The sequence below is a fragment of the Chiroxiphia lanceolata genome, chromosome 4 (genome assembly GCF_009829145.1).
Source record: "Chiroxiphia lanceolata isolate bChiLan1 chromosome 4, bChiLan1.pri, whole genome shotgun sequence".
Classification (NCBI taxonomy): domain Eukaryota; kingdom Metazoa; phylum Chordata; class Aves; order Passeriformes; family Pipridae; genus Chiroxiphia; species Chiroxiphia lanceolata.
Genome location: NC_045640.1, coordinates 33,218,247 through 33,242,857, shown reverse-complemented (window position 1 = coordinate 33,242,857; position 24,611 = coordinate 33,218,247). Strand labels below are relative to the sequence as shown.

General features: G+C 40.2%; 1 long non-coding RNA gene across 1 annotated transcript; it reads left to right on the top strand.

The window, feature by feature from the left end:
* Positions 1-1,613: 1,613 nt before the first annotated feature.
* LOC116786297 lies at positions 1,614-3,747 on the top strand. Its single transcript, XR_004356869.1, has 3 exons — positions 1,614-1,734; positions 2,206-2,305; positions 3,633-3,747. It is a non-coding gene; the product is annotated as an uncharacterized LOC116786297 (long non-coding RNA).
* Positions 3,748-24,611: the final 20,864 nt, after the last annotated feature.

Below are 24,611 nucleotides of genomic sequence, written 5' to 3'. Positions count from 1 at the left end.
TCACAAAATCATAGAATGGTTTGAGTTGGAAGGGACCTTAAAGATCACCTAGTCCAATCCCTCTGCCATGTGCAGGAGCACCTTCAACTAGCTCACATTACTCAAAGCCCCATCCAACCTGGTCTTGACCAATTCCAGGGATGGGACATCCACACCTTCTCTGGGCAACCTGTTCCAGTGTTTCACTACCCTCTGAGTAAAGCATTTCTTCTTAATATCTCTTCTATTTTAAGTTAAAACTGTTCCTCCTTCTCTGATCACTATCTACCCATGTAAAAAGTCACTCTCACAGCAAACTCAGGTGAGCACATCTGGAACACACATGAGTCTTCTAATGAGTAACATGAAGCCCTGAATTTTCAATCACAGCATGTTTGTTATAAATGCCAAAAAGTTCTGAATGTCATACCTTGGAGCAGCCAGCCATTCATGGGGTTAGGCTTTTCAGCTGCTGGTTATCTCGCAGCCTGCTTGAGAGCAGCTCTCACCCAGGGCAAGGAGGGTGCAGATGGTGATGCTCTTGACAGCTGACTTGTGTAGAAAGAAAAAACCTTCACACCACACCTGGGTGATGTATGTGGAAAGTCAGATTCTCAGTGTGTCTATCAGTTCTCAACTTTTTATTTGGTAAGTAGGATTCTTAAGCCATTGTGGTCTCTGATTGATTCTTTTCACTATATGTTGCATGCAGTTGTAAGAAAATAAGCCTAAATAATAACATTAAAAGCATACAAAATTGAAAGGTTATTTATTTACCAGTACTTCATGTCCTGGCACCAGCACCCTCAATTCGAAGACCATTTTTCTGTGATTTCAGAAATGTTCTTTGTACCAGAAAGGCTAAGTTGCTTTCCCCTTACTGTATGCATTTAAAACAAAAGTAAATATCATAGCAAAAATCTTTGCATGAGATGATTAAATAAGTATCTGCTGTAATAATTGTTTGTTAAAGACAAAACAGGAGGTCAGCAGACCTCTGACATCAGGGAAGGAGTTAAAAGAATTTGGAGGATGCGTTGGTGCTAAGCAGTACATGTTCAAAGGCTGGCCCTTCTACTGTAATTTTAAACTGTAGAAAAAGACTAAAATTTATGACTCAGGGAGGGATTGATGGAAGACCTTATGCAAAAATATTACTGATGAGAAAAAAGAGCTGGGATAGACTGGAACAGCTAAATATACTTTGGCAGTTGAAGCATGCAAATATATAATGAGACAATCAAGAGGAGAAAATGATGTATTCCTAGCTTTTGGACTTTATTCCATAAAAACAAGAAAAAACCAGTACTTTAAAAACAGAGGAAATACAAAGGACTATTCTATCCATCGGCACTATAAGGTAATATTTATAAATATATAATACAGAAAGAAAATGAAAGAGTAGCTTTTAGAAATTATACTTTACTGATGGATTTTCAAAGTCTGTGGAAGCACAGTAAGGATCACCACAGTTTGTGGTTACTCTGGCACTTTTTTGAAATATACGGATACCAGCTTGAACTGTCCCAGCTATACTTCAGCCAGGACAGCATTTACATTCTCCTCATCTACCTTTTACTTGAGTTTCTTTTGAAGAATTATCCTTTTCTTACAGGGCTGAAAACCAGCCCTGTAATGTTGCAAGAATGAAATGGATGTCGTGGACTCTTGACCTCGAGGGTCAGATCCCTTCAGAGGTGGCTGAGATGATCCATACACATTAAGCAAAAAATTCCAGCTGGAGTGAACTCAGAGGTAAAGTATTGTGACTATAAAAGTAGCTGATGCTATTTGAACAGCTTGGGACTCACTTCAAGGAAAGGGAAATGCTGGCCCTATTCAAGTAGGAGAGTAGTTCACCTCTCCCTTTAGCAAGGCCAGAGCTTTTCTCTGAAGATATCGTCCTATATCTTCTCTATTCTACCTTCAGGAGTGTAAGGTGGTGTCAACAGAATGACTTATAAAAGCTCTGCTATATCACAGAAGAGGGCTGTGAGCTGTGTTCCTGTAAGTGATCCCTGAGCCAGATCTGTGTGAGCGGCACATCCAGGTGATGCCATGGGCTGCCCATTGTGCTGCAAAAGCCCCAGTGGGGTCCAGTAGCAATTTAGTGTTCTTCCAGAGTAAATTAGCTCTGCTAATAGCAAGGCTAATTAGCGTGGATTCAGAATACTCCTGATACAACAGAGTTCTTGCTCTTTTTCCTTTGTTTTTGTGCTCATTTAGCACTGGGGTGCTTATTCATGGTGTTAAATTGCCCTGTATGGATGCCTACAAAGCAGAACGTTCCTCACTGCCTGCACAAGTAAAACAGGAGCTTCACTTGGTGTCTCTCTTCATTCCTCAGTGGCATTACAAGTTGTCTTTCTCAGCCCAAGAGCTTTCATCGTTAGTGGTGATTGTTGTCTGAAGATTGTTCTGCTGGTAACTGACTGTTACTTTGGTTGCTTCACTGGGCTGAAACTATGTTATTTATAGTGCTTAGTCATTGTGTAGAACAGATGTATCTTATTATCCTGGGAACCGTTCGAGATTCAAAAGCACTCATGTTTCTCATGAAATGTGGAGGTTATGTCAGGTTTGAGGGAAAAAATACTTGGTTTTTTATTTTTGGAAAGTTAATCATGCATTAGGGTGACAACAGTTGCTTTCAGTAAAGCTGTATGAAAAATTGGTTTTATCCCTTGGCAGATGAACCAAATTTAAAAGATTATTCAGGTCAAACTTCACAGCAAGTTTATTTGGTGAATCAAATACGTTTCATTTTCATGCTGTCCATTTTTAACTAAAGAGGGGATCCGAAAGGATAAGTTGCTGAAAGAAGCTGCTGACCTTTCACAGAACAGGGAGAAGAGATCTGACCTTCTTGAAAATGCTCCCATATCATTAGACAATCATCAGAACAGGGCTATCTCTGTTACCACAAGCATATGCTACATAAAAAAAGCATATTACAGAGAGAAGTTGGAAAGCCTGATTACGGCTCTTGCTTGTGGCCTGATCTTCTGTGCCTTTTATGTTCTTATCTCTGAATTTGGATAACAACACTGCACTCAGATCTTGGTTTGCATCATTATCCCCCATTGGCTTTTGTGCAAGTGCCCTGTTCAAATGAATGAAGCTTAGAGAGGTATTAAAAATAAAAAGAGAGGGAATTTAGGGGAAGATTTTTTCTGTATTATGGTGTATATGGCTTATGGTGTTCCTGCTTGCTTTTTAGTTCAGTATTAATAAACTTATAAGCGTTACTACTGGAATTTAACACCTAAATCTGTAGAATTGGTAAGTTCTTCTGATGAAACTGAGCAAATCTTGTTCTAACAGTCTCAGTTTTTCCCAGTATTTTCCTGAAGTGTAAGAAACATGGTGCTATTTTTCACAAGCATGTAATGGTTACAGATGCATTTACCTTAAACTGTGTCATCTGTTTAAATCTCTTTTATGACCAATTTCAATTCCCTGGGAATTGTGCATTCAAGCTTTGTAATTTTTGAAGTCTTTAATTAATATTTGAACAGTAACAAAGCATTTCATTTTTTAATAAGCATTTTCACTTGCTCTATGGTAAAAAACCAATGTTGTGTTAATCCTGGAAATCCTAATTCTGTTCACAGTCTGTTGAAATGGCTTCAGATTTATTTCATACCTCACAGGCACAAATGAATTTTTAAGAGCAGAGAAGCTACTGTCGTATTCAACTGGACTCAGCCTGTCTCCACTGCTATACCAGGGATGCGAAGTAGCTGCCACTTGGACTGGCTGTGTTGGGACTGAGTAAGTAACACATTTTCATAAGCAAATGCAGTAGTGTGAGTAAGGAACTGCTCCATTTTTGAGAAGGGCTTTAAACACTAGTTTCACAGTAGAGCTTTTTTGAAGAGGAAAGATGAATCTAAAGACCTACATTGACTCTCTTCTTGGATTTTAGATGGAGCTCCAAATTCTGTGTCATTGCAGATTTCATTTTTCTCATGGCAAAGCACAAGAGAGGAAAAAGTGAATTCCACATCTTTTCCTTTAGCAGTTGTGAGGAGCCATAGCCTGGAGATTTTAGGGAAAACAAATTCTAAGACTCTCAGCTACTCAGCCTAGCAAATGTGAAATTGTCTGGACTAACCTCACACTTTTCAATCCAGTTGCTTTCAGGACTGACCATACTGTTTAGTTTCAAAGTCTAAATCTAGGAGATTTAGACCTTTGGGAGCAACATAGCTCACAGCGCAAAAATCTCTGAAATTTTCCTTGCTGCATTAAACACTTGTTCTCACTTCCTCTCCAAGGCTTTGATTTCAGCAGCTTTATGCTCTGTTTTCTTCCTTACTACTACACTCTTTTCTTTGTAATAGAGAAGAAAGAATCCTAACCTTTGAGGACACATCCGTGCTACTGTGTGCTGTTAATAAAATTTATGTTAAATAACGCAAAATTGCCTACTGAATGCACCTGGATTGCTGGTCACAAGCTGGACATAATGTTACACGAAAGGTCATAAAGGAAGTGTTTGTACACAAATTGATGTACTACTAGGAAAGATTTAAGGTGTGACAGTCATTGACTTGAAAATATTGAACCATTAACATTTACAGGATTTCTTTGGTGACAAGGAGAAGATAATCATGCTAGAGGAGTAATCCTACCTTCTACCAGAGCTGGGATTTTTACTCAGGACTTTACCTGGGCTCTCTTTGTTGTGGTTCACTGTAACACCAGGTCAAAAGGAGCTCTGCCTTCCAGCTCGGTAAAGAGAGGTGAGGATCAGAGGAAATGGAAGCATTTGTGACAAAATTGGACAGGGTCTAGCAGACAAAGCTGACATAAAGCCAGGATCAAAAGAAACCTTAGGCTTGAGATTTTGAAATTCTTGTTCTGATTATTTTAAGCCTTGCATGGTCTAAACCCAGGTTTAGTTGCCTTTTCTGGAAAAAACCCAACTCCTTCGTTTGATCCCTAGGTGGCCAGAGTGCTACTTCCTGGGTATTAGGGAGGAAACCAAAGGTGACATTTTACTGTGTATATAACCCAGCACTGACAAAAACTGGCAGAATGCATTATTTCCTAGCTGGGACTTTTTCTATCCCTACATCAGAGAGGAAAAGAATGGAAAATTTTATGATACTGCCTCTTTTTCATACATGAGAATTAACTGACACTTCCCCCATGAAGAAGCATCATGCTGTTTCCCAGTTATAGGCACAAGGCATGAAGGATTTACCGATGACACGTTTAACACTCTAGGTTGTTTCTGGTAAGAATACTCTAAAATTCTTAAAGTGCTAATGAAGACTTTGTCTTAGTGCTAATTTGAACTATCAATAACTGAAATATTCAAAATATGTGTAACAAGACTGTAAGTCATTGAAAACTCTAAAGGAACTATAATTAAAGTTTAATAATTCATAGGTGGCAATAAAAAATGGCAAGTTTTTTCATTTTGTAATTTTCCTGTTTGATTGTAGTAAGTACAGTTCCCAAAAAGTTAAGTACGTGGAATTCCAGCCAATACCAATACATGCACTTATAATTCACCTCAAGTAATTAAGAATGTTTATGCAAGAGTAGGACAGTGAGAAAACACTTGAACTAAAACACTCTGTTAAACAACTGTGTGCTTAAGGTTAAGCCAATATCTAAATGATTGCTGCATGCAGTCCAAAGGACATGACATATATGCTGTTGATTCTCAGTGTAAAATCTACCTTTGCTGCAGGAAGAAAAAAGAGGGATGATTTTTGCAACACCATCCCCTTCCCCAGCAGCTGGATTTTATTCAGTGCAACTCACTTTGCAGACTGTTTCCTGCAGATTTTGTGGAATTGTGATGGTCATGCTCTATATCCTGATTGAAAAGTATGAATTATATGAAGGAGATACATCAAGTTATCCTTGCCTCCTTTTCATTCTAGTAAAAAATATGTGATCAATTCAGTAAAGAAGTGATAATCTAAACCATAAATTGTCATAAATACACAAGTTAATTACACTTCAGATTTCATTTCCTCAACTACGATAGAAACAAGTTAATCTAAAGCAAAAATGAATTTTGACTATCCTGTCTGTCACATTTGCCTAGGAAGTGGGTATTTAAATGGGATGTCTCCATTTGATACACTGTCTTGAGCAAGAGCAGGATCTGGACTTTTAGCTGAAGGAAACAGAAATCTGATAGTGAACATTTATTACTATTTAAAGTGACTTGTTTGACTCGTGCCCTGAAGAGTGATGTTTTGTATTATGTAACAATAATTGGTTTTAACAGATCATTCTTTTTTCCTTTTTTTTTTTTTAAATTTTCTTGCCAGACAAAACCATTCATCGTATCAAAGTCTGACAGCAGACCTTAAAAAAAAAAGTGTGACCAAAATAAGTTTTATGCTTTGAAAATTGAGTTTATGGGATACAAGGAAAATATTTTTTTCTCTTAAATGAAAATGTGTAGCAGACAGTAACTGCTCATACCTCTCGACACACAGCAATCAGAAATGCGAGTCATAGGCAGGTTGGGAGTTTCACTGTACTATCATGCCATTGATTACAGCACTGAAGTTTTATATTCAGATGCCTTTATGAAAGGCATGTATTTTGAGAAATTGCTAATGTTGGATATATTTTGATCTCAGTTTGCTAACAAAAATGTGGGAGAGTGAGAATGACATCTGGGTAGGAGGTTGTTACAGTTGAAATAACTTGCAAATTTTTTCAGGTTTTTGATCTGTAGAAAGGCCCTTCTCTTGAGCAGAAGCAATTTCAAATGTATTAGCAACAGAGATTCAAAATGAGCAGTACCAAATGAGATTCTACCTTGTGAATTCAAAGCAGAAATACATTTATTTGGAAGTTCTGGTCCTGGGTGGTACAAATGAAAAATAACACTGAAATAATTACAAGAATATTTAACTTGTAATACACACATTTTCATCAATATGTAGATGTAAAATGTGTAGAAAACAGAGTTTTAGAGAGAGCTCTTGGACCTAAGAAACATGGCTTTTTATTTTCTCTTAAGAATCGCATGAACATCCCCCTTCCAAACTCCACAGCTTTTGCTCTAAGAAGCTTGAGAGTTTGCCAGAACAGCAAAATACAATTTTTATTTTTATTTTTGAACCTACATATAAGATAAATATTAATAATTAAAAGTTGTATCAGAACGGTTATATTGTACCACCACAGATCTTACCACCAGAATAAGTCGTCAAACCTGTAGCAAACTATTGAATTTTCTCTGTAAACTTCGTTATTTTCTTGAACATGCTCTGTGGTTGGTATTTATCCATGCTTCACATCTCTGCTCATGTTCAAACTGCTACCAACCCTTACCCTCACTGTTTCTGGGGCAGGCATGCATGTGTACCCCTGTTGTTCATTTTCCATAGTCTGATCAGCTATGGGAAAAGCACCATTTTGCCATTATTACATTCTGATAATCCCTATCCAGGTGCTTTAATGTTCTTAATGATGTTTTTCTGTAATAGAAGATAAAACGTACCATCTGGTAGGGCTGTGAAGAAAGTTGTCCCTTCAGCAGTTTGGCATTTGAAAACATTATTTTCTTTTAGTTATCTGAAGGGTATGGATTTTCACAGCACTTAGAACACTATGTTTAGCCTTCATAATTTCAACTATGATTAATGTATAATTCTAGAATTATAATGCAAAATACATTTGAAATCTTATTTAGACCACAACAAATAGCTTTTTTAATGGAAAACACATTGAAAGTAGTTTTCATTCAGAACTGCGCAAATAAAACAGTGGACTGATTTGATACATATGAATGATACGAAGTTGCCTTACAAGTAAATCTAAGGGAGGTTGACCTAAAAACCGCTGAAAAGTACTTTGGTATTTTTTTATTGGGACCTGAAACAAATTCTCATGTGTTTTTCTCAAAGACAAAGCAAACTTATTTCTGATATGTTGTTGAGCTTTCATTAAGTTTAAATATTTGCACAATATGCAACTTCTACAGTCTTTTTTTTTCAAAAGAACAAGCATCACATGGAAGATGAAATATTAGTTTATTTTGTTTCCCTGCTGCATATTTTTAGTAATGCAGGTCACTCTTAAGGAAAAAAACTATAATGACACATCATCCACAGACTCTGAATGAGCAGAGTTTAACGAATGATTAATTGTGAGGGCTCAATACTATAGACTGAAACTCAGCAAACTAAAATGTTTAAAATGATCCTCTTATTTTTGCAGATTTCTAATTAATAAATGAAAGCTGTAAGATCCTCTTATTTTTGCAGATTTCTAATTAATAAATGAAAGCTGTAAGTGAAATACTTCTCCAGCACAAAAAAGCTGTTTGCAATTCTTGGTAGGTCGGAGAAAAACAGAAGTCATGGTTTCAAGTTTATTTGAAGTCTGCACATCTCCGCGCAATGTGATAATAGTGTTTGTACTATCTTGAAGTACCGTCCATCTTGAAGCTGATCTAACTATCTACAGAAAACCTGAGGAACATGAAAGCCTCTGTCACTGAATGTCTCTAAAACCCAAACAGACTTGGTGATGAGTGTGTTACTGGTGTAGCAGAGAAACATGCACAGAAGAAACACTTGAGTTTCTGGGAGTTTCAAAAGAGATCATGGCTTATAGAGCTGCTTAAGAAAACCGTCCAGTGAAATAATTGCAAGGCAAGGTGTAAGAATATTTTATGGGGAGATTACACAAAATAGTTCATGTACCTTGTAGCTGAGGACACCTAGAACAGAGCTCTAGGAGTCACACCTCTCCCCTCCAATGTAAATTGCTAGCAATTAATTGACTTTATTGAGAATCAATATTTTCTCCTAAAAATTAATATATGACTTCCAATTCTATTAAGTGATTTTTTCTGCATTAATTCAATTGCAGAAAGAGATATATGATAAAGTTTTCACTGTCATCCAGATATATCCTCTTTGGTATTGTACCAAGAGTGAACAAGGAACAATAGCTCTATTATTTTTTGTTTTATCTGAATTTCCATTATTGTGGTTGGATATCTTCTTCTCAGTGCCAGATGTTTTTGTGTTTAGACTATGATATTTTAGATTGTTTCTGAAGATAATGTTTGGCATTTTTAACACTGCAACATCTCGTTTGACTCTTCAGACCTCATTTATAAGCAGCAAGATTGTCCCTACAGACCCAGGAATATTATATACTTGAAAGTGCCCATCTGTCTACAACTGCTTACTCAAATCAGTGTAGCCAAGGTCATCTTATAATTCTTGTCTAAGGCTGTCAAACTTATTTTCAGCCTTGTCAAGTTCAGCCTTTGCTTTTTATCTTTGCGATAAGGGGACATTTAGTGTAACTGTGCTTCTGTTGGCATTTCTTTTTCAGTCGCCTTTTTGACATTTGCTTTTTGGGCCATTTATTGCTCTGTGACCATTCTTGGTTTATTTTAAAACACAGACTATTTTCTTTCTTTTCTTCATTGTGTTTCTTACAATCTCTAATGTAATCTTAAAACCCCTTTCAGCAAAGCAAATGGCTATGGAATTTGGTTTACTTTATTGTTTCATATGAACTGAACTCAGAAATCTGATCAGAGTTCTTTGAAAAGTAAATTACATAGTTCTGGCTCAGAAGGTGGGAGCACTTCTGTAACATCTCCAAATGCTTGTTTAATCTCTGATTATTCTTGTAATTTGAACAACAACAAAAAATCCCTCAAAATAAAAATACTGTACTCTTAAGCATCATAGCTAGGATACTTAAAAACTTTCTATGAAAAATATAACCAAACCAACGCATTGTCCATCATCATGTATACACATAATTTGCCTAGTTTATCATTGTCAAGCTGGTGTTATGCCATTTATGCTGGTTACCTGCAGGCAAACTAATCTAAGCTTATCTATAGCACAGTGGAAGTGGCTTATTGCAATTTTTTCCTACACTGAGGATCCAAAATGGGTTTAGGCCTAGGTATCCCATACAACTACAAGGACTAGCACAAAGGTTTGTTCTGTGCTTGGCTGCTGCTTGGATAATCTTTAAGGGAACAGCATCATTGCAGCAGTCCAAGATAAGCAACAAATAACTCATCAGAGTATTTTTTTTCTCCTTGCTTAGGGGAATTTTTCAGGCACATCTTCCAGGATGCTATTTCACCCTGAAACTTTTAAATGGTGCATTCAACTCAGAAGTACCTAGCATTTTGTAGAGCTTATTAACCCCCTTGTTAGAGATTTCAATAAAGAGTTTTGTCCTTGTTGACACAGAGTGAATTGTGCATATTGCTGCAACTTTCTTTTTCATTTGTTTTCATAAAATAATATTCTTAAACTTCATGACTGACCTTGAAAATGTGGTTTTGCACTGAAGTGGTTTTTCTTCCTCCTCTGGGGAGCTTTTGTCACTGCCTCAACAGACCATTCAAGTGATGAAAATGTGGAGCTGTTTCACCTGTTCCCTCCCTGGTTAGCACTGCCAGTAAGGAGGGACACCCAGGCACCACAGTTTTAGGAATTTGAAGGCACAGCTTGGGTCTTCACTGTACCAAGGGGCTCTGCCCCCATTTCACCCACCTCAGGGAGCCCACCCCCCCATATTGTACTCCAGGGCAGCTACTGTCCTGTCTCATGGGAATAAGCTTTGGGAGACTACCCAAATGGGGGATGAAAAACAGAGATGTACTGGAAGGGGTGCAAGGCAAGAGACCTATACTGTTCCCAAAGAAAAACAAAACCCGTGCAATGGATTGATCAGGTGAACAGGCTGCAAATCCCTGCAGACCAGAAGCATGAAGGAAGGACAGAAAGGGATGGCTTTGAAAGGAGTCTGGATTTTGTTCATGGTGCCACTTGGGAGCTGTCTCCTGCTGGTGGGCAGCCCAATGAGGCAGACAAGCTGCTGTGCCACTGTGCTCAGTTGTGCCTCTCTTATGGGAACTTAGGCTGTAAGGGTAGAAAGGCTGTATGTGCAACTTGGAGCACTGTTGTGAGGATTGGCTTTGTGCTTTTTGAAATGAGCACCAAGGCAGGCTGCTGTGGTGGTAGTCTTGAAGAGTCAAGCCTCATGCCTAATTCCTCCTTTGCTTGACAGAACTGATGTTTACTGTCTCACTTTCCTGAAATGGTATTTTGAATGAAGAACCATAAAGAAGAAAAGAAACTCTGTGCAATTGTACCCTTATTAGTAATCCAGACTGGGGAAACGGAGGAACTTCCCGAGTGTCACCTGGGGGGTGGGTGACAGAAACCTGTGCCTGTGATAGGGTCTGCTTCAGAGTTTTGCATCAGTCAAGAGCTTGAACATAGCTGATCAGCGGTCCAGGCAGCAGAGCCTCAATTTTTTGATTCCTTTCTCCCAGCTGAATGCCCTAAAAACTATAATTCTGTTTCAGATTCACATTTCTTTTCCAAATGGCTTTTTGGGGTTCTCTTTGGTGTGGTACAAAGGCCTTAAGGAAAACCTCCTTCACTTGAATTATCTGTAGGGACTTGCTCATTTTCCTAAGAGGTTTGAGGGGAATCAGGGTTCCTGCTCAAGGCCAAGTAACCATTTGTACTTGTTGGTCCTTTTTCCTCCAAGAGCTGCAGGACCTCCTGGCTGTGGTTCCAGGATGCAAAGACCACCCCATGTTGGCTTTCCATTCATTAGGTGATAGGGATTCAGTTTTCTGTTTTATTTTTTGAATGAATTGAAGCCTGCTACAGTATGTTGTGAGTTGTGCCATTCTTTTGCTGTCTTGATTGTCTCCTGAGAAACAATCTCAGTCCTCTGGGACTTGTGCTGTAGGGAAGACTGGCTTTTTAACTCTAGCCATGTATATTTTTTTGTAACTAATTTTGCTGAGAGACTGTTCCTTAGCCCTGCAGGTAATGAACACTTTTTTTCTTCTCTGCTTCAAAGCAGGATAAACAAGTCCAAATTGCCTGTTGGGAAGAACCAGACATCTACTTTCCCTTGAATCATGTCCAAGTATTGTCTGTGAGCATTGTCATGGACCAAATTACATCAAAGAGTATGCTAATAATTAAATAATGTGGATAATTGTGGCCCAATGTTGATGCTGTTTAATGTACTATTACAAAGGTACTAGTATCAGTGTGACTTTGCAGCTGAACTACTTTACCGGTATTTGATTGCTCCTGCTGATGTGCTTAGATTGTGAAGACCATCATGGCAACTGTGATGATTTTGGAAAAAACCCAACAGGATAGTTTCTAGGTAAATTGAAATAAAAATAATTTCAAATTGTAAACTTTGGTGTAGAGACTAGACATGTACTGTCTTGGAAGAGATGGAAACACATCTATCATTTCAGGAGATGTTCCTGGAACTGCTGTAAGGCAAGGGAAGTTTACAACTTGGTGCACATATGTTAATGCAAAAATGGACCCAATGGTTCTACATCTTTTCATTCACTTACTTTTAAATTAATTAAACTGTGGAAGGTTTAGGACACAAGTTCATTTTCACCTAGTTCATCCCATAACTTATAGAATTTTTAACTTAATGACAGCCTTATATATGTTCACTCACTGATCAAAAAGTAATGATTTCTTTCACCACAAGATAAAGCATTTTTGGGCTCACTGTGGTTAAACCCCTGTATCTTTTTAGCAGAGAAAGTTTGTAAGAGTCAGAAGGCCATGGAATAGCACATCAATGAAACTGCATGGAAATTATAGCAATTGGCTTCAGAAATTCATCAGTGACTGTCAACTTGCATAAAGCTTTTAAAACTCTGTCCTCTTGGTAATTTCCTATTTTAACTAAAGAAGGTGTGCAGGCACTGCTAATTCATTCTGCTGTACCGAAATGGGATCCAAAGGCAAGAAACACATCCTTGTTTTTGTTGTGAGTTCTATGATGTCATGTCTGCAGCACAGCTTAAAGATTGCCACCTGCTTAATTTAAAGCAACACTGAATTTATTTAAATTATAAACAAACCCTCTAAGATATTTTTCTTGTGAATGTCACATCAGCTGGATATGTTGATTATAATAATCACTTTACTTCACCATTGTAAAGAGCTTCCTTTCCTTCTATTTATATATAACATCCAAAAATTGATCTAGAGGGTAAAATTGCACAGTCTAGTGCTTGCTTCTTTCTGTGGAGAATTACTGATCTTTCATATATGCATTGGAAAGCACTGAGCCCACCTGTGGTATTTAAACTACCTGATGAATGTAGTGCTAATGAGTGAAACGCTACTCACCTAAGCTTCTGCCAGACACAGAGTCTCACGTCTTAAAAATTTGGAGTAATTTCTGTCAGAGCCTTTTTCTGTTGATCTGCTACTTTTACCAACCTTTAGACATCTGCATGTTTCTCAGGTATGTAAAAACTGGTCTCCAAAATAAGAGAGCCTTTATGAGCAGAAAGTGCAGCTGTCTCAAACTGTGTTCCTAGAGCAGATAGATCAAAAATCAAATTATGGATGGTGATGTATTTCATACCTATGTCAAAAGAAATATTTTGGTGCCTGGGAAAATTTTCTTGTAGGCAGTTTTTTATCTACAATAGATACAAGTGAGATGAATTTTCAAGCATCTTGCAGTATAATTAAGAATTGAATATATAGTTCGTCATTCAGTGATATCTTGGGGATTTATAGTTCTCCCTGGAATTTTCTGTTTTTCCAAACAGTCATTTCTGCCACAATTCTGTTCTGGTAGTGTATCCTTTATTGTCAGTATATAATGAAATTTTAAATAACCCAAATCTGCCGTGACAAATAAAAGTAACTTCTTGAAGACATTTGTGATCAAGTCAGATACCTTTCCTCTTTTCAAAAATATGGCCAAAGAGACCTCTTGTAATAAATAAACTTTCATTGAGGGAATGGGAAGTGTACCCCTTCTGCAAATGAATGAATATCTGGTTTAGAACATTTATAGATTTGATTTTTCCATACTGTCATCAAATTCTTCCTCCCCTCCCTTTTCATTCTGCAGTTCTGAAAGATCTGCCAGTAATTCCCTAGTCATTGCCTTAAAAATTCTTTAAATGAGAGCCTGCCAAATTGATGGGCCTCTACAAGCCTCTCCTTGTGTATTTGCCTTGAGATGGAAGGTGTTTTCACCCTGTTCTCTCAGCCCTGATTGTCCTGTATTTACTGAATCTTCCTGGAGAATCTGGCAGTCATTTTGTAGTTGTACAAAGTTGACAGTTGACCTTTTTTTCTCAACCAGGGCAAAGATAATCATTATTCCACAGGATATAAAAATGCATGTACAGATCCACATGTTCACAGTGTTATGTCACTCCCATATTTCTACTTGTACAAAGCTCAGAATTTTGCTATTATTTTGAGCTGCATATTTCCAAGAATGCAAGCCAAAATTGTACAAGAGCTGGTTGCTACTGTACATTACATGTTTTTATACCTGGAAAAACGTGTTTAGTGGACTTGGACTAGATGATCAAGATGACAACATTACGTCAAAAAGGGACTGCAGTAAAAGTAATTTCCCCATCCCCCTGTGCCACTGACAGGGAGGAGGTAGAGGAGGTGGGAGTGATGTTTAGCCTGGGAAGAAGGACAGGGTAGGGGGAAGTGTTTTAAAGATTTGGTTTTATTTTTCATTATCCTACTCTGATTTGATTGGTAATAAATTAATTTTTCCCAGGTTGAGTCTGTTTTGCCCATGATGGTAATCAGTGCGAGTTCTCTCCCTGCCCTTATCTGGACCCATGAGCGTTTCATTATATTTTTTCTCTCCTGTCTGGATGAGGAGAGGGGTGATAGACCAGCTTTAGTGGGCACCTGGCATCCCTGTTTGAAGTTTTTTTTAACAGAATTTGTTCAGAACACTTTAATGACTCAAAGATATGAGTGAGATTAACAGCTCTCACCACTTGCTTTCTTCTCTCCAAAATATGGTTTACAGGGATTAACAGTCCTTCAAGGAAAACCATAAATAAATGTTTAATCCCATAAATTGTTCCTAGATCGGCTCTGCTATGATTTCACTTCCATGAATGTACTGTGAACCAATGACTTGATTTTCTGTTTTTGAGAGCAGCACTTACTGAGACATGGAACTAGATAGCCCAAAAATGGCACTGACAATTAGCAATGAAAAAGTTGTAGAATTAAATAATTCAGTGCCATGGGATTACCAAAATACCTGAACATAAAACATCTAACATTTGAAAAACTGAATAGTAGTCTAAAACTAGATTTTTTTCAGGTAAATTGATAGTTTATATTTTAATACTGTGCTCAGAGTGTTGACATTATTAACATGTTACACATTCACACAGTGCTATTACATGTTGCCATTGTAACCATATATACATATATATATGGCATATGTATATACCATATATATTACACTGGTAGCATAGCAACACAAGGGAACATGCATGGCTTTGAAGAATCTAAACCAAATATAAAAGTAAGTGGAGGGAGTCAGGTCTAAAGGAAAGACGTTTTTTGTGCAACAACAAGAATGGAATATTGGCCTTCCAGGAAATATTTTATGAAAAATAGAAGCTTTGTTTTCTGCATGTAAATGCCTTCTAAGTTGATTTCATAGTTGGAATTGCATATTTTAATTGTAATTTTTTCCTCATTCATGACCTGCCCCTCTTCCTTCTAGGATGAAAGTGCATCACCAAAAAATAAAATTTCTGGAACACTTTCTAAAGAAACAGTATGGAAAAATCATTCAAATGTAATAGTAAGCCATGTTTTTGACAGTTTTATCTATGGCTTCTGGTTTCCTAGCAGTCAAGCTGCAGTATCAGGATGGCAAAAGAGAGAACTATGTCATAGGGGTTTATTCCACAGAAGGCTGACTTTACAAAGCCTTAGATAACTTCAGTCAGTTTTAGGTACTGGTGATAACATAGCTAGAAAAATAAACTGCTCCCAACAGAATATGAACTTATATGTCTACAATACTGGGCACTTGAACTTTGTAGTGTGTTTTATGAACACACTTAGGCATGCATAGACCTTTGTGGGTCTGTATTTTAGAGACTTGGGATTAGAGCTGGGAAATCATCTCTGTTTAGGACTATGCAAAATAAATTTTGCAAATTCAGTATTAATCAAGGATATACTTAAAGCTAAATGTATTCTTAAATGTTGATCAGAATAGATATGAATTTAAAAATACAGGGACATCACTTCATGAACCAAGGACAAAGACAGGACAACTTAAGCGCAAGTGCTCTGCTCTTCAGTGCCACTGTTCTTTTGGTGCATGTCCCACCCATATGAGGCTGTCTAAATGAGAAAGATCAGAAGACTGCAAATAGCATGCAGAAGACTAAGGAATGGTAAAATAATCATATTATCCCACTGCTTATATATATTTTTATTGCTCAGTATTTTAGTGATTTAATTTCTGTACATGTAAATCATGGTGGCTTTCTTTTGTTCCTCATGAGATCACTGCTATGGAGCTGTTTTTCACTAAGCTTGAGCAAATTTCCATCTGTGTAAAATTACACATTCAAGTAGGTGTGAATTCCAAAGGAAATTACTTACTTTTACTGCAGTCCCCTTTTGACACAATGTTCTCATTTAATTCTGTTCACTTTCTCTATTTTAATTCTTGATACTAAATGGGGTTGTATGTGTGATAGAGACAATATGTGAAACTTGTTATCTGGGTAGATGTGAAAAGTATCTGCGTAGCTACATCCAATTTTTATCTTACAAGAAAAAGACTGTATATGACTACAAAGCCCTGACCACAACCAGAATTCCCTTGTCATGATGTGCACCTATCTGAAAGGACTTTTCTTATAAATTTTAATTCAGTACTGATATTCTCAATTATTTACATTTTTTGTTGAATATTTGTTTCATACATATAAGCATTTTGTCTCTGAGACATTGTAGAAAGTTGTCAGCTTCTTCCCCTATATTAGGTTTGTGGTTGCTATGATTTCTTGTGACTGTGTCCATAGTAGCCTGCAGCGAGTCAGTAATACTAACACAATCCCAGTTTGGAGGCCGAAACTGGAATCCTTTATTGGACTCACAACTTCATCTTTAAACAGTTTAGGGTTTACATACTTAACAGGGGGTTTACATATTCATCAGGAGGATTACATATTCATTCTATTAAAATTGGGGGGTTTCACAAGGATGAAGCAATAGGGAAAAACCCAGGTTGACAAATCTTGGGGTTTTAGGATTACCTCATGGGGTAATTTTATTTTAGAGGATTTTACGGGGTGGGGGCGGGGACCAGGTATTCCAGTCTACAAAATGCAAGGATTCAGGGAACACAAATGGAGAGATAAGGTACAATGGTTCTTCAGCATAGGTCTGATAAGATGAGGATGTGGACTCTCTGGCTTGGGAAAGGCATGTGATAACGTTATGTAAGGCGTCTCTTTACACCCTGCTGAAGGCGGCAGGAAGAGTCCACAGAGATGAGGTCAATGAAGAGGAGTTTTCCCAGCTTCTGTAGCCCATGGCCTTTTGCAAAGACCACTCAAATCTCTCTCTGCAGATATCATATTTTGGAATCCAACAGTAGCCAGAGAAATGAAAGACAAACAGTTTGTGATACACAGACACGTTCTCACTGTAAGCCCTGTTTTTATAAATTAATGCTGACAACCAAACTGGAGTCTTTTCTCAGCTCTCTCTCCTGAGTTCAGCTGGTGTGCCATGTGTTCTTGGTGTGTACAATTCACTACAGCTCTGTTGACTGGGGAAATTTTGACCTTAATGGAGGCAGACCAAGGAGCCAGGAACGTGCCAGTGCCATAGTGAGTTCAAGTACTTCCACTCCTGAGAAGAAGGGGAAATTAGTTTCTGAGCTTTGCAAAACACTTCAAAAGCTCACACTACTCAGTCAAATTTTCTAAAAAGTTCTGTTATTTGAGAAATTGCCATTACTGTTACCATTGGCATTGCCATTGCCAGAAATGTGAGCAAAGGGTGTTTTGATTATAATGAATTTCAGCCCCAATTGTTTGGAAGACCTTATAGCCCATCCTGGCTTTTACATGTTGCCTTTGTAACCGTATATATTACACTGATAGCATAGCAACGTAAGTGAACATGCATGACTTTGAAGAATCTAAAACAAATATATAAGTAAGTGGAGGGAGTCCTCACAGTCCATTGCCTGTGCGGACTTCACAAGATGAGGTGAAGTCACCTGTTTCTTAGAGATATGTTAATGTCTCAACTGCTACTCAAAACCCTTTTTCTCACACCAAAGAGCATCAGTCAGGATGCAGGTACTGAATATCTCATTTTAGAAAAGCAAGCGATACAATATAGCTGCGTAACACCGGGGGCATCATCAAGGTTACTCTCATGTCTTCCTGTACTGTAAAGTGATTGACCAGGAACAGAGGTAACAAGTTAGAGCAATGCAAGCTTTGGGTGTTCTCCTGTGCTCAATATCCTTCAAGCTGTGTCTTCTGTCAGTTTTTGAAATGAGCATGATTCCTCCATATACATCAGAGACTTCCAACATAACCATTAAACAAAACCAAGTTTATTTTAGCTACATGAGGAGACAACAGCACCCGTTAAATCACATAAGTCCAGCTTGTCATAGCATCATTGAATGGCTTGGGCTGGTAGGGACCTTAAAGCTCATCTCATTCCAACCCCGTTGCCATGGTCAAAGACACCTTCCACAAGACCAGGTTGCTCAGAGCCCCATCTAGCCTGATCTTGAGCACTTCTGGGCATGAGGTGTCCACAATCTCCCTTGGCAACCTATTTCAGTGCCTCATCACTCACAGTAAACAATTTCTTCTTAATATGTAATCTAAAACTACTCTCAGTTTGAAGCCATTCTCCCTTATCCTGTCACTACATGCCCATATTAAAAGTCCCTCTCCATCTTTCTACTAGGCTCCCTTCAGGTACTGGAAGGTCACAATTAGGTCACCCTGAGGCCTTCTCTTTTCCAGGCTGAACAATCCTAATTCTCTCAGCCTTTTCTCATAGGAGAGGTGCTCCATCCCTATAATCATCTTGGTAACCCTACTCTGGACTTCCTCTAACAGGTTGATGTCCTTCCTGTGCTGATGTCATGGTTTGAGACCCCCAAAAATCCAATTTCCAATTTCCAAGCCCCCCCTCCCCCAATTTGCTTCAGTGTGAGAGAGTTTTCAGACATAACACATCTACTTACATGGGGAAATTATATTACAATTTATTACTTACACAGTAAATACTATAGTACATTTATATACAACAATTCTAACTATGTCTCCTATGGTAAAGCAATATATTTACATAGATCAAATCCCTCCTTTCTCTCCAATAAAAGTTCAGAAGGAAAGAAGAAGAGGTCCTTTCCACTTTCAGGGCAGCAGTGTCTCTCCTCTTCAAGGCAGCAGTCATAGCCGGATTTGTTGTAGCTGAAAAATCTCTCTCTCTCTCTTCATTACAACACAGGGGTTTTCTCTCACCTCTCTCGACCCTTCAGCTCCGACCAAAGGTCTCTCCCCTGGGCTGCAAAAGCAGGGACAAAGCTTGCTTTACCACGGTCACATCGCAAAATGCAGTGCATTTCGTGAAAGTCACTTTCTCAGGGAATCAAGCTTTCCCTGAGTCAGAACATTTAGGGCTCTAAGTTTAGTTTTTTGCCCCAAGCATTCTACCAGAGCTCCTTTGCTCTGTCTCAGCTGCCAACATGGCAAAAAGAAGGGGAAGGAAGGCCACTTCCCTTGCATTCCTTCTGGCCGTCCTGGTCCAGCTCCAGGACGTCTCTGAGCTTTCGGCTCCTCTCTCTCTCTCTAGCTGCTGCTGCATCTCAGGACTCCCACCAAGTGGAAGTCCACCTCCTCCTTCCAAAAGGGGTCTCAAGGGTTTGGGGAAATAAAGACAGTCTCACCCCAAACAGTCTCTACTGAGCTTGGTTCTCTGTCTCTCCATCGGACATCTTTGTGTCTCTCAGCTTGGCGCCATGCCATCTTTGCTGCTTTTGGTTATCTTCTTGGCTTTCAACCACAGCTCTCTACTCAGTGCTGTCTCTGCCACCGCATCTTTCTGCTGCCTGGCATCTTTCTGCTGCTCACTCACAGTGGAGAAACTCCCTCAGCCTTTGGCCACAGCACCTGGTCCAGCTTTGATACTGTTCCAGGTTTCTGCAGCCCCAGCCAGGGCTGGGGGGCCTTGGCCCCCAGCAGGTCTCCCTGGTCCCTCTCTTCTCGTGGTCTCAAACCATGCCTGCCGCTCTTCCAACTACGTAATCTCTTCTTTTCTGGTCTGTTGTAATATGTTTAATTTTGCATTGGGTCAACACCAAGAACACCACCCCCTGGTATTAACCACTTTCCAACTCCAGGGGAAAACCCTTTTTATCCCACGACAGCTGAAGACCCCAGAGCTGGATCATAGAATCATAGAATCATAGAATCAGCTGGGTTGGAAGGGACCTCTGAGATCATCAAGTCCAACCCTTGATCCACTACCGCTGCGGTTGCTAGGCCATGGCACTAAGTGCCACATCCAGTCTGTTTTTAAAAATCTCCAGGGATGGAGAATCCACTGCTTCCCTGGGCAGCCCATTCCAATGTCTGATTACCCTCTCTGTAAAGGAATTCTTTCTAATATCTAACCTAAACCTACCCTGGCACAGCTTGAGACCATGTCCTCTTGTCTTGCTGATAGTTGCCTGGGAAAAGAGACCAACCCCTACCTGGCTACAACCTCCTTTCAGGCAGTTGTAGAGAGTGAGGAGGTCTCCCCTGAGCCTCCTCTTCTCCAGGCTGAACAACTCCAGCTCCCTCAGCCTCTCCTCATAGGACTTGTGCTTGAGTCCCTTCACCAGCCTTGTTACCCTCCTCTGGACCTGCTCCAGCACCTCAATATCATTCCTGAACTGAGGGGCCCAGAACTGGACACAGTACTCCACGTGTGGCCTCACCAGTGCTGAGTACAGGGGAAGAATCACTTCCTTGGTCCTGCTGGCCACACTGTTCCTGATCCAGGCCAGGATGCCATTGGCCTTCTTGGCCACCTGGGCACACTGCTGGCTCATGTTCAGCTTCCTGTCAATCCAAACTCCCAGGTCCCTTTCTACCTGGCTGCTCTCCAGCCACTCTGTCCCCAGCCTGTAGCGCTGCAGGGGGTTGTTGTGACCAAAGTGCAGGACCCGGCACTTGGCCTTGTTGAACCTCATCCCCTTGGAATCAGCCCAGCTCTCCAACCTATCCAGATCCCTCTGCAGAGCCCTCCTGCCTTCCAGCTGATCGACACTCGGGTAAGCTTAGTGTCAGCTGCAAATTTGCTGATAATGGACTCAATCCCCTCATCTAAATCATCAATAAAGATATTAAACAGAACTGGGCCCAACATTGATCCCTGGAGGACACCGCCAGTGACCAGCCACCAACTGGATGCAGCACCATTCACCAGCACTCTCTGGGCCCGACCCTCCAGCCAGTTCCTAACCCAGCACAGGGTGCCCCTGTCCAAGCTGTGGGCTGCCAGCTTTTTCAGGAGTATGCTGTGGGAGATGGTGTCAAAGGCCTTGCTGAAGTCCAGACAGACACATCCACAGCCTTCCCCTCATCCATCAGGTGGGTCACCTGATCATAAAAGGAGATCAGGTTGGTCAGACAGGACCTGCCCTTCCTAAACCCGTGCTGGCTGGGTCTGATCTCTTGTCCATCCTGTAGGTACTGTGTGATTGCACTGAGGATGATCTGCTCCATAACCTTGCCAGACACTGAGGTCAGGCTGATGGGCCTGTAGTTTCCCGGATCCTCCTTCCGGCCCTTTTTGTGGATTGGCGTGACATTCACCAACTTCCAATCATCTGGGACCTCCCCAGTGTTGACAGATGATGGAGAGAGGCTTGGCAAGCTCTTCTGCCAGCTCCCTCATCACCCTAGGATGGATCCCATCTGGTCCCATAGACTTGTGGGGATCCAAGCAGCTCAGTAGGTCACTAACTGTTTCCTTCTGGATTACAGGGGGGCAGTTCAGATTCTTGTCTCTTTCTACCAGTTCTGGAAGCCAGTTATCTTGAGGACAACCTGTCTTACTGTTGAAAATTGAGACAGAGAAGGTGTTAAATATCTCAGTCTTTTCCTCATCTTTGATAACTATGTTCCCCCCCATGTCCAGTAAAGAATGGACGTTTCCCTTGCCCCTCCTTTTGCTATTGATGTATCTGTAGAAGGACTTTTTGTTATCCTTCACAGAGGTGGCGAGATTCAGTTCAAGTTGTGCCTTCGTCCCTCTAATTTTCTTTCTACATGACCTAACTATATTCCTAAGTTCTTCCTGAGTAGCCGGCCCTTTTTTCCGTAATCGGTAGGCTCTCTTATTTACCCTAATTTCTTTCAAAATCTCCCTGTTCAGCCAGACCGATCGTCTTCCCCGCTGGCTCGCCTTTTGGCACAGTGGGACAGCCTGCTCCTGTGCTTTCAGAACTTGCTTCTTGAAGTATGTCCATCCCTCCTGGACCCCTTTGTTTTCAAGGGCTGTTTCCCAGGGTACACTCTGAACTAGTCTTCTGAATAGGCCGAAATCTGCCCTCTGGAAGTCCAATGTAGAGGTTTTATTGACGGCCTTCCTTGCATCCCTGAGTATTGAAAACTCTATTATTTCATGATCACTGTGTCCCAGATGTCCACCGACCACCACATCTCCCACCAGCCCCTCTCTGTTTGTGAACAGGAGGTCTAGTGGGGCTCCATCCCTGGTAGGCTCATTTACCAGCTGGAGCAGGAAATTATCCTCTATACACTCTAGGAGTCTCCTAGGCTGCCTCTTCTCTGCTGTGAGGAGTTCTCAGCAGATATCCGGCAGATTAAAGTCACCCACGAGAACAAGGGCTGGCGATTTTGAGACCTCCACCAGCTGCTTGTAGAATAATTCATCACCCTCATCATCCTGGTTGGGTGGTCTGTAACAGACTCCCACCAGGATATCAGCCTTGTTGGCCTTCCCCCTGATTCTGATCCACAGGCACTCAACCTTATTGTTAATGACTTCAAGTTCTACAGAGTCAAGAGACTCTCTAACATATAGAGCTACCCCTCCACCTCTCCTACTCTGCCTGTCCCTTCTGAAGAGCCTGTAGCCACCCATGTTAGCACTCCAGTCATGCGAGTCATCCCACCACGTTTCCGTGATGGAGACTACATCATAGCTTTCCTGCTGCATGATGGCTTCCAGCTCCTCTTGTTGATGCAGCACTCCAGGTGGGGTCTCATGAAAGCTAAGTAGAGGGGCAGAATCACCTCCCTCAGCCTGCTGGCCATTTTTCTTTTGATACAGCCCAGGATATGATTGACTTTCTGGACTGCAAGCACACATTGCTGGCTCATGTCCAGCCTCTCAATCACCAGCAACCCCTTGTCCTTCTCAGCAGGGCTGCTTTTGATCTGTTCATCCCCCCGTCTGTATTGATACCAGAGATTGCCCTTACCCAGGTGAAGCACCTTGTATTGTTCTTACTAAACTTCATGAGATTCCCATGGGCCCTCTTCTCAAGCTTGTCCAGGTCCCTCTGGATGGTGTTCCATCCTTCAGGTGTGCGAACAGCACCACTCTACTTGGTGTCTGAGACCGTGCTCAATGCCTTTGTCTATGTCATTAATGAAGATATTAAATAACAGCTCTGAGCTGTTGAGCCCTGATGGACATCAGTGACAAGTGTTGTCAAATCTGCTGCACCTGTGTATGCAGAGATGTTAAGAAAACTAACCCATGTACCCCATCTTGATTGGGATTATTTTTTTTTCACTAAAAGGATGAAACTGAAAAGAGTTTATAGCAGAGTTTCAAAATTAAATATTATATTACTACAGTTTTCTGCTTCCTTGACTCTTCTATTTTCTTTCAGTAAAACAAAAGCATTCCAGGGCCTTCTCTGGGTATATAAAGGTCATGGTTGTGGAGCTTCATCCTCCTGGCTATAAGGTCTGCCTGGGGTTATTTTTATACCTTTTCTTAACACAGTTTGCTTCTTTCTTGTAGCTTCACAGCTGAAGTTCAAAATTTGCCTGCAGCCTCTCCCAGCCCTGTTACCCCAAGTGATTTTTGTTTGTGCACGCTGGTTCCCTGGGGCTCTCACATCTTTGACACGTATAGTGTCCCATCACTCAAGCTAAAACAGGTCAGGCAGCAGCCACTGACCCCTGTGCAGCTCTCAAACCAAGCCTCAACCAGCTCAGGCTGAGTCACAGTGTGCTGGGTCCCAGCGCAGTCAGGTCAGTGCAAAGCCAGGTGTTTTCTCCTGCTAATGTAAAAAATCATGTTTACAGATCTACATGGCTCTGATACAGACCTGGGACCTCTCCTGAGTTTCAACTCTGATCAGAAACCTGAAAATGTTCTTGGTTGTTGTAGGCTACCCATAGCCTCTCTGCTATCCTTTCCCCTACTGGATAGCTCTGTTACAGTGTTCAGAAGCAGACACAGATGAAAATTAAATGAATGTGTCTCAAGTTACTCAGTGTAGTTAAAAAGTAAATATTAAAAGACTTTTGGTTTTTAAAATTGCATTTAGCTGATCTTTGCTAACAATTTGTATGAGCATATCTACCAAAGTCTGCTGTAACTAGCTGTTATTTATCTGCTAGATACCTTGGATAATTTCTGATATACTGAATATTAAATATGAAGTACTGTACTTTTCTTGCCAAATAATGTTCTTCCAAGGAACATGTGACAATTTGAGATGTTATGGGTCCAGTGGATATCACTATAATAATGTGTGTCAAC